At 36.7% G+C, this 11,336-nt stretch overlaps 1 pseudogene; it reads right to left on the bottom strand.

The window, feature by feature from the left end:
* Positions 1-395: 395 nt before the first annotated feature.
* On the bottom strand, positions 396-4,102 carry LOC126656423 (photosystem I reaction center subunit XI, chloroplastic-like; annotated as a pseudogene).
* Positions 4,103-11,336: the final 7,234 nt, after the last annotated feature.

Genomic DNA, 11,336 nt, shown 5'->3' with positions numbered 1-11,336 from the left:
CGGTGGAGCAATGAAGTAACGGCGGCGGAGCAAAGAAAAAAAATAAATAAGAAAAAAAAAACCAGAGAAGAAAAAGAAGGAGAAGAAGAGAAGAAAAAGAAGAAGAAGAAGAAGAAGAAGAAGAAGAAGAAGAAGAGGAGGAGAGAGGAGAAAGAAAAAGAGAGAAAAATATAAAAAAAATAACAGCTGTAACATGATATAAGAAAGATATACTTAGAGTAAAAAAATGAATAAATAGTAGGTATAACTATAATATAAACATGTTTTAGAGTAAAAAAATAAATACACTAAAATGATGAGGTATTTTCTCTATCTTTTTCTTGTTGAGGTAGGAAATTAAATTATTTTTAAAAATGGAGTATTTATCCTAATTTTCTCATTTTATAAAGTTAGGACTAAGGAAGAGCAATAACATAGAGAAGAAAATAGGCCCAAGTGAGACCAGAAAGCCCACCAAAAAAGAACCCACCGGAAAATTTGGCCCACCCATCAGCAGTCTGCAACTGATCAGCCTCCTTGTTCCGGCCAGTCAAGGTCAAACCGGGAGCTGTTGAAGCCTCTCCTTCATTGAATGATGCAATACACACATTGTCAAACAAACACTTAGAATTACTACTAATCCTCCAGCTGCCAATGACCCTGCTGCCCCTGCAAATTCTGTGTTTCTTAATGGTTCTGCTTTTACAAATGGGCCTGCTAGAAGAAACCCGTGGGCCAATCCAACCTCGATTCCTCGGAATGGAGGGTTGAGTGTTGTTCTGTACGCATGTAAGTTTGAAAGGTACCAGTCTATCAATGGGCTTGATGTTATCGGAGTCTTGAGACTTCCGATTAACCGGTCTCCGTTTATTGTTGAATTACTTGTAAGTTGGCTGTATAATATATCATTATCAAATTATTAATGTAATTAGTCGATAGTAAGATCTAACTAATTGAAAATTAACATATTGTAATACTAGATATGATCGATCAAAAGGTGTATATGCTACACAACATGTCGAAAATTTATGTTGTACGAAAATTTATCGAATTTTTCAATTTTTTTTGTTTTTATTATCGCAAAACTCTTCTAAAACTTCTAAATTTTCTATACTTAGTAGATAGTTAGATCAAGCTAATTGAAAAGTAATCCAGAGATGCAAGTTGTATGTGTTGATATCTATATTACACAGAAACTTATCAACAGCATTTTCTGTTTCATAAAACAATTCAAAATTTTACATTTATAACTTATTTTTATAAAAACAATATCATTTTGCCATTTCTTATTTTAGTATTTATAGTTTGTGCAACATAGATTAAGATCATTTGAACATTCCAGTGACAATGATACTATTTTCGGGCATCGTTTTAACTTTAATATCACGGTAAAGTGAACGTTACATTATAATTTGAAGGTTTCGGATTGAAATTGTATCTTCAAGACTATCACACAATTTAATAATGCTAACCTATTTTTTTAAAATTGTAACATGACCAAATCAGAACTTGTTTAACTACAGTGACAATCAACATTTATAATCATTCCACAAAACTAGAACAATTCATTTAAATTCCAATAATATATCGAATGAGACAAGATCTTGAAAGAAGAACAAAAAAATTTCCTTCTCAAATTGGATTGCCTTGAGAGTGAAGGAACCAGAACCAGTCCTCTTAGTGTAACAGAGTATATGCTTCTGCTCATCAAGCATGCTCTACTCTGATTATACAAAACTTCATCCTCCTGCTTGTGCTTTTATTCCAGCTCAGAGACAGCTCATAGCCAGCTAATGGACAGCTCGTAGCCAGCTCATCAAACCCATGGGGTGCTTCATTGTGTGTTCAACATGATATTAGAAACGGTTTTAGCTGTGTATAAATAGAGTAGTAGCTGTAAATTTACTCTTTGATTTGTAATTTTACAATCCAATAATATAGTTTTTTGTTCTCTGTTTCTCAAATTCTGTCATGGTATCAGAGCGGGTCCGAGCCCGGGAGATGGCGTTGCCACCGGTGTTGCCGCCGCGTTTCAGATTGAGTGTTTCTTCTCCGGTTAACTGTACTGGATGTCCAGTCCCAGCAGTTCCGTGATTTTAGATTTATCGATTTTAGTTTCTTCTCCGGTGTACCGATCTGGATGTCCAGTCCCAGCGGTCCGGTTCAATTTCAAGTTACGAGCATCGCTATCGGTGACTCGACTTCAGATTTCAGTTCAACGCAATATGTTGTTCATTAGTATCGGTGGATTTAAGGTTCAGTTTCAGTTTATCACATTCGGCAAATGAGAAGTTCGATTCATATTTCAGTTGCAGATTATCTTCTTTGTTCTGTGATTTCAAGTTCAGCTTCGATTTCATTTCTTCGTTATCATTAACTGAAAGTTTCAGCTTCATTTCAAGGTTCTTATCCATAAATTTCTATCAATTCATAGATGTTGTTTTCAATTACTGATTTCAGTAAATCCACTATCTGCTCTAATTTTGTTTGTTAAGCAGATTTAGTTCATCTTCTCAAAATTGATTTTTGGCTCAATTTTGTTCATCGTTAGGTGTTGTTTTTAGCTCAAATTTGATTCAAATTTCAATCTCTATTGACTTTGTTCTTGTTTTCTGATTGATTCTTGTTGATTTCGGGATCAATTTCTATCATTTGACTTCTAATTCCAGTTTATAAGTAATCATTTGATTCAGATCTTCATGTTCATATACTCTTTTGTTTTCATTCTTTTCTCAAATTCTTCCATTTTTTTTTAGAGATTGATTTCATTTTGATTTTCGTTTTCATTTCATTCAGATTTATGATCTCTTATTCTTGTTCTTTGTGTTGTGTTACTTCTAAGATTTGTTTGAATCTTAGTTTTTGAGAGGATCAATTCTTTTATTTGAGGAGACAATGGATCATAAGTTGAGCACATTTTGTGTTTGATAAAATTCCTCAGCGAAAATCAACTTTCTTCTGTTTTGGAGTTGTTGAGTTAAACTCGTACACCAAGCTTATGGTTGAATTGTTGCATTATCCCATTACTGGATTCTTGGAGCTTTGGTTGTTCATTAAGGGAAAGAGTAGTAGACATTTTCTTCATGAAAAGTTACAAATTAGGCTTGCTATTTGTTGCATATGGAGCAGAATTAGCAGAATTTTGATTTCTAGAAACAAGTCAGCTCTTCAATAATGCTCAGTATACTTGTTTGATAAAACTCCTCAATGAGTTTTCCTATAGCATTAATTCATATGATTGCTCATCTTGGTTTAGTAATGGTGATATGAGAAGGGCTTGGAACATATTATAGTCAACACATATGAGTTCTTAGTATATTATAGAAAAAATCTTATATATGTGTATTGGCAATCCATTGGCCATTTGACATTGAACAAATATCTTGTTGTTTACAATGTTTAAGAAGCAGAAATTACAAGGTTGTGGCATTATGGTTCTGAGTTACTTCAAGGCTTCGTAGCAGCTGATCCAATACTGCAATCTACAATGTTTAGAGTTGGAATGTCATAAAAGCTCTACCTGCAACTCTAATGCACCAAGGCTGCTGAAGGCTTTTCTTTTTCAAGCTGTAACATATCTGTTTTCTCTTTTTGACTGCTGCGATATTGAGGTTTCATTGCAGATATTATCTTTGTTGAAATTCTTCTCTGCTACATCAAGCATGCTCTACTCTTACCAAGCTCGGCATATTTGACACCTATGCCTAGCTTGAGGGGGGGTAACAGAGTATATGCTTCTGCTCATCAAGCATGCTCTACTCTGATTATACAAAACTTCATCCTCCTGCTTGTGCTTTTATTCCAGCTCAGAGACAGCTCATAGCCAGCTAATGGACAGCTCGTAGCCAGCTCATCAAACCCATGGGGTGCTTCATTGTGTGTTCAACATGATATTAGAAACGGTTTTAGCTGTGTATAAATAGAGTAGTAGCTGTAAATTTACTCTTTGATTTGTAATTTTACAATCCAATAATATAGTTTTTTGTTCTCTGTTTCTCAAATTCTGTCATAGTGGGTGAAACCCTAAATGAAGAACCAGAAATACCTTTAGGACTAACCAACCCTCTTGCAAAGCTACTCTTGAGCTGGCTAGGCTAGCCATTGGAGAAGCAGTTGCAGCCATGATTTTTCAGTTAATTATTTTCTTTTGTTAAAGCTAAATGTGTACCAATATGTCATAAAAAAAATATAAGAGGCGAGGATATAGAATTTTGAAATCAAAAAAAGAGTTAGATTCCTATTAAATTATTCTAAAAAAAAGGATTCCTATTAAATTTTAAATATCTTATGTAAAGCGAGTGAGTATAGGAATAGGACTATATTTTCTTATGCCTATATATAGATGGATAGATAATCAAGCCATGCACGTTATCCACCACACAAAAACAAAACAAAAGAAAAATATAATGGATGTTAGTAGTAACTTTGGAGGCTGGAAAGAATTACCAGAGGAAGTAATTTGGTTGATTATGGAAAAGTTACACTTGACTGATAATACTCGATTAGCGGCGGTTTGTAAGGATTTTCGATATACTTTCACCACTCCGCCCACCAAGCTCAACTACCGTAGAGTAATACCCAAAATATTTTAAGATAATTACGTCGTGCCACGTGTCGTGATTTCCGATAAATTAAATTAAGGAGAATTTAATTTAATTATATCGGAAATTCAAGAATAAAATTTAATGAGTCAACTAGCGGGATTAAAGGAATTAATTTTGAAAATTTGGATGTGGATTCATTTTGGGGCTAAATTGTAAAATTTGAAAGTTTAGGGGCTAAAGTGCAAATTAGCCAATTAAGCCCGAAAATAGAAATTGGAGGATTTTCGATGAAAATCTATATTTTAAGTTAATATTATTTATTCGGAGATAAATAATACGTAGTTGAATTAATAGAAAGATTAATTGAACAAGTTTTTGATTAAATTGAAACTTTTGAAAAGTTTCAAGGACCAAAGCGCAAGTTGATCATATATATATAAGAATCCTTCACTTTGAAGGATCCAGAAACCTTCAGATCATCTTTTCATTTCTTTCGCTCCGTTTCATACGATCTGTCGCTCGATTCCGTTTCCCGTCCATTTTCGACGTTTAATAGCTCGAATTGATCGTATTCACGAGGCGAATCACGGTAAGCTTGACGTTTTACCGTTTCGTTGATTATATTTTGAGTTATATCGATTCAAAGTTTTAGGCCACGAAACGATTTTATCGCTTTATCGAGTTTAAGATTGATATATAGTGTTTTGAGCTCAGAATACGCGTTTTGGTTGAGTTTGGAGCGTTTTTACGTATATAGCAGGTCGGAAACCCCGGAAATCGATTCCGGGGGATCGTGCACGACAGTACACGATCGTGTACTTGTGGTACACGAACGTGTACCATCAATGGTACACGAACGTGTACTAAGGTACACGAACGTGTACCATCATATGGTACACGAACGTGTACCAAGGTACACGAACGTGTACCTCCCTGCACGAGCGTGCACCCTTCGATTCTCGCACCTTGAATCTTCGTACCTCGATTGAATTAATGGAATTCACGTATTGAATCGGAAATCGAATAGTAGTTAACCTAATGAGGTTATGAGAAGATTGAATTAGAAGTAATTTACGATCCGTAAACAAGTTTGATATCGTTTAATGGGATATGCGTGAGAAGCACGACGATTAGTGAAAGTAAAATGTGTCGAACCTTGAGTCTAGAGTTAATCTTAGAATAGGATTCTAATACAAGTCAAATGTTTTAAAACTGTTTTAGATCCAGCGAGGCAAGAAGGAGCTGGACCAGGAGTTCGGGAAGCTTGACGTTTCCAAAGCCCCGACGTATTTTTGGATAAGCGTTTTCAGTGAGTTTATATGATTTGCTTTTAAAGTATTTATTTAAGCAATTATTTTATATTGCTTATTAATTGAACCGCATGTTTTATATGTGAAACTTTTATACGAATTGCATATGCTTGATTTGAAACCAGTATTGATCCGATGGAACGTGCTACCTATTGGGCGACAATAGGACTGTGTGATCACCAGTTTTTGATATAACTCAGCTGGGAGCTGATGATGAATATGAAACTTACGATTGGGTTATGATTTCGATACGAGAGTGAACTCGGCTACGGTGTAGCCTGGAAGTCCCCGTATCTAGTGGCTGGGCCACCAGCGAGTTGGACTCGCACTTGATATTTATGATTGGGTTGATCGATTGATTATTAGTATGTTTGAGGATTAAGGTTTCAATCGGATCCTGTACTTGGCTGCATATGATTGATTACGATTTTATGTTTTATTTGAATACTTATTAGTAAATGTATGAACTCACTCAGTATATCCCAATATACTGACCCCTCACAGATTTCCTTTCAGGATAAAAACGCTTTGAAGCAACGGACTTCTATCCTACTCCCAGAAGTCTGTATTTTTGAGTATGTAAAGAAACATTACTTTACTCTTAGAGCTGCAGTAGATAAGTATTTTGTCAGTCAGCTTGTATATAAAGTTTTCTGTAAATATTACTTTAACGTTTTAAAGTTTTAAACGTTTTACGCTTGCTGCGTTATTTATTTTGTGACTGCCAGAGGATATGTGTGCCTGGCATGTGTGTTTCTGCATGACACGTGTTTACTTATGTCATGCATGACGTTTATGTTTTGCGAAAAATTATTTTACGTTTCTAGGCTTGCTACGGGTTTCGGAGCAACCACTCCCATTCCCTAGCGCCGGTCTCGGCCCTGAGATTGGGTCGTGACACGTAGGGATGAAGTTCCCTGGATTTTGATGATAAATAAAAGCCTCAACAATGAGGATCAAGATAACTTGGATATTATTCGAGTTTCAAAGGCTCAAACCGCGCTCAAGCTCCGCATTGATAAAAAGCTACTCCATCATCAATCCACTATTCCTTTGTGCTCCAGAAAGGGATGGTTACTGGCCGCGGCGGCAGAGACAGCGCACGACTCTAAGGTTTGTTATATTAACATACTGCAGAACAAGTGTCGCCTAACTCGTCTATTTTTACTCCGTCCGATCACCAATGAGAAAATCTGGATGCCTGATACCGGCACTGGCATTTACCGATTTGCTATTTCAGTTGTGGATGGCAAGCCCAAATTTGTATTACTTGCTGATCTGGATCAAACAAGTGTAGTCAATACCATTATTCTACGAATATGGCGTCCTGGAGAGAGTTCTTGGACAGAGATCGGCCGCTTTAGCTCTGATCATCTCCACTTCGAGCGACAAATCTTGGCTCTATGTGTAGTGGGAGATTATATATACTGCGTTGATGATAGAAGATGGGTCAAAATATACAGCATAAAAAGCTGGGATTAGGAAGAAAAGGAGATGGAAATACCAGCATTGAATAATTTTAAGCGCGATTGGACGAGAATCGCAGAAGATAAAGACGGGATTCTTCGATTGGACGTTAACTATAAGTTCAATTTTTCGAAGAAAAAAATAAAAGATACATTGAATGTGGACTTGACATCTTATAAACTAAATGTAACTGAGAAGAAGATGGAGTGGGAGATGTTATGTGCGAGTGATATGAAGGACACAGCATGGTGCTTCGACACATTTTCATCCTTCTTGGTTAAAGGTAAACCGCGAATCTACTTCAACAACGGCCATTTATTTGTTTCCGATATTTGTCACCCTATTCAAAACGATACTCCTACTCGACATTTGTTCACTCGTGGGAACAACCCTATCCCTGGTTATTCACCCAGGACCAGCTACCAGAACAGCCTCTTTTTGTTTGACATGGACTAATTTTTTTTAAATTTTTCATTGCTCCATTAGCTTATTGGCATATAGATTGATTTTGTTTTAGTTTAAATTCAATTTGGAGAACAATACTGTAATCCAATATCTAGTTTTGCCAGATCTAATGTATCAAGTATCAACTATTTGGAATGGTGAGGTTTTAATTGTCTCGAAGAGCGGTTTTTACTGTCTCTACAAATAAACTTCTCTAATCAGATCACAACATAAAGTGGATTAATAAACTCATTAAAACTATTTTCCCATCCTGTTTTTAAAAATTGAGATACAATCAGATAATCTCAAACCTTATATCAATCATACTGGTCGAAATTGCATTATTTATACTCACATGAATACCTTATCATTTATGTAACATAAAAATCACTAAAATTTACCAAATTCTACAACAATATATCACAAGTGGTGGACGTGAGCGAGGAACTAACTTACGAAGAACGGCCAGTGCAGATTGTCGATACGCAGATACGACAATTGCGAACGAAAAGAATTCCAATGGTGAAAGTTCTTTGGAGAAGTCAATCTGTAGAAGAGTGCACGTGGGAGACAGAAGAGGATATGAGGCAGAAATATCCATATCTGTTTACTCAAGGTACGTGGTAAATTTTAAATTCGAGGACGAATTTATTTTAAGGGGGGGTGAATGTAATACCCCAAAATATTTTAAGATAATTACGTCGTGCCACGTGTCGTGATTTCCGATAAATTAAATTAAGGAGAATTTAATTTAATTATATCGGAAATTCAAGAATAAAATTTAATGAGTCAACTAGCGGGATTAAAGGAATTAATTTTGAAAATTTGGATGTGGATTCATTTTGGGGCTAAATTGTAAAATTTGAAAGTTTAGGGGCTAAAGTGCAAATTAGCCAATTAAGCCCGAAAATAGAAATTGGAGGATTTTCGATGAAAATCTATATTTTAAGTTAATATTATTTATTCGGAGATAAATAATACGTAGTTGAATTAATAGAAAGATTAATTGAACAAGTTTTTGATTAAATTGAAACTTTTGAAAAGTTTCAAGGACCAAAGCGCAAGTTGACCATATATATATAAGAATCCTTCACTTTGAAGGATCCAGAAACCTTCAGATCATCTTTTCATTTCTTTCGCTCCGTTTCATACGATCTGTCGCTCGATTCCGTTTCCCGTCCATTTTCGACGTTTAATAGCTCGAATTGATCGTATTCACGAGGCGAATCACGGTAAGCTTGACGTTTTACCGTTTCGTTGATTATATTTTGAGTTATATCGATTCAAAGTTTTAGGCCACGAAACGATTTTATCGCTTTATCGAGTTTAAGATTGATATATAGTGTTTTGAGCTCAGAATACGCGTTTTGGTTGAGTTTGGAGCGTTTTTACGTATATAGCAGGTCGGAAACCCCGGAAATCGATTCCGGGGGATCGTGCACGACAGTACACGATCGTGTACTTGTGGTACACGAACGTGTACCATCAATGGTACACGAACGTGTACTAAGGTACACGAACGTGTACCATCATATGGTACACGAACGTGTACCAAGGTACACGAACGTGTACCAAGGTACACGAACGTGTACCTCCCTGCACGAGCGTGCACCCTTCGATTCTCGCACCTTGAATCTTCGTACCTCGATTGAATTAATGGAATTCACGTATTGAATCGGAAATCGAATAGTAGTTAACCTAATGAGGTTATGAGAAGATTGAATTAGAAGTAATTTACGATCCGTAAACAAGTTTGATATCGTTTAATGGGATATGCGTGAGAAGCACGACGATTAGTGAAAGTAAAATGTGTCGAATCTTGAGTCTAGAGTTAATCTTAGAATAGGATTCTAATACAAGTCAAATGTTTTAAAACTGTTTTAGATCCAGCGAGGCAAGAAGGAGCTGGACCAGGAGTTCGGGAAGCTTGACGTTTCCAAAGCCCCGACGTATTTTTGGATAAGCGTTTTCAGTGAGTTTATATGATTTGCTTTTAAAGTATTTATTTAAGCAATTATTTTATATTGCTTATTAATTGAACCGCATGTTTTATATGTGAAACTTTTATACGAATTGCATATGCTTGATTTGAAACCAGTATTGATCCGATGGAACGTGCTACCTATTGGGCGACAATAGGACTGTGTGATCACCAGTTTTTGATATAACTCAGCTGGGAGCTGATGATGAATATGAAACTTACGATTGGGTTATGATTTCGATACGAGAGTGAACTCGGCTACGGTGTAGCCTGGAAGTCCCCGTATCTAGTGGCTGGGCCACCAGCGAGTTGGACTCGCACTTGATATTTATGATTGGGTTGATCGATTGATTATTAGTATGTTTGAGGATTAAGGTTTCAATCGGATCCTGTACTTGGCTGCATATGATTGATTACGATTTTATGTTTTATTTGAATACTTATTAGTAAATATATGAACTCACTCAGTATATCCCAATATACTGACCCCTCACAGATTTCCTTTCAGGATAAAAACGCTTTGAAGCAACGGACTTCTATCCTACTCCCAGAAGTCTGTATTTTTTAGTATGTAAAGAAACATTACTTTACTCTTAGAGCTGCAGTAGATAAGTATTTTGTCAGTCAGCTTGTATATAAAGTTTTCTGTAAATATTACTTTAACGTTTTAAAGTTTTAAAAGTTTTACGCTTGCTGCGTTATTTATTTTGTGACTGCCAGAGAATATGTGTGTCTGGCATGTGTGTTTCTGCATGACACGTGTTTACTTATGTCATGCATGACGTTTATGTTTTGCGAAAAATTATTTTACGTTTCTAGGCTTGCTACGGGTTTCGGAGCAACCACTCCCATTCCCTAGCGCCGGTCTCGGCCCTGAGATTGGGTCGTGACAATGTTGGTATCAGAGCATGGTCCAGTTACCATTGCTTATGTCAGAAGAGTGATTGATTTTTCCTAAGAATCTATTGCAGCACATAGGACTCGAGTCTTGTCTTTGTTACGTATTCATTTGATTTTCAAACTTTCAACTTTTCCTCTAGGATGTGAGTCTGTCTTACGTATTTGTTCGCATGTGATGAGATGCGCGTTTATTACGATGTGCGTTTGCGATAATATGCGATTATGTGGCTAAGTAACGCTGTTTGTCTTGGTCAGGATGTCTGACCAACGACAAGAAGTAGAGCGAGCTGCCGCTGCAGCACGTAACGTTATAGAAGGGGCGCATGACGTCCATCCAGAAGCTCAAGATGAGTCTTCTGTTCAGGGTGGACTTAACTTACCACCTGAAGCGGCTGGTGATGGTAGAGGCCAAGAGGCCCAGGCGTAGGCACCTGGAGTGCAAGCGCAAGCCCAGCAACCTAATGTTGTGGGTTTTGATCTGAATCAGTTCATTACGGGAATTGCGGCTATGCAAGCTAATCAGGCAGAGGTGCAGAATATGCATCGTGAGCAACTACACCAGCAACGGTTACGCAATGTGGCTTTCACTGATCGAGATATCGTTTTGGCTTATATGCGCCTCAAGCCAACTAAGTTTGACAGTACAGGCGATGCTCTCGATTTCCTCGAAGAAGTAGAACGTAATGCTCGACGCCTGCAAGCTAATGAGAG

The sequence above is a fragment of the Mercurialis annua genome, linkage group LG7 (assembly GCF_937616625.2).
Source record: "Mercurialis annua linkage group LG7, ddMerAnnu1.2, whole genome shotgun sequence".
Lineage (NCBI taxonomy): Eukaryota > Viridiplantae > Streptophyta > Magnoliopsida > Malpighiales > Euphorbiaceae > Mercurialis > Mercurialis annua.
The sequence above is the reverse complement of the archived record's forward strand: the minus strand, read 5'-3'. Positions and strand labels throughout refer to the sequence as shown.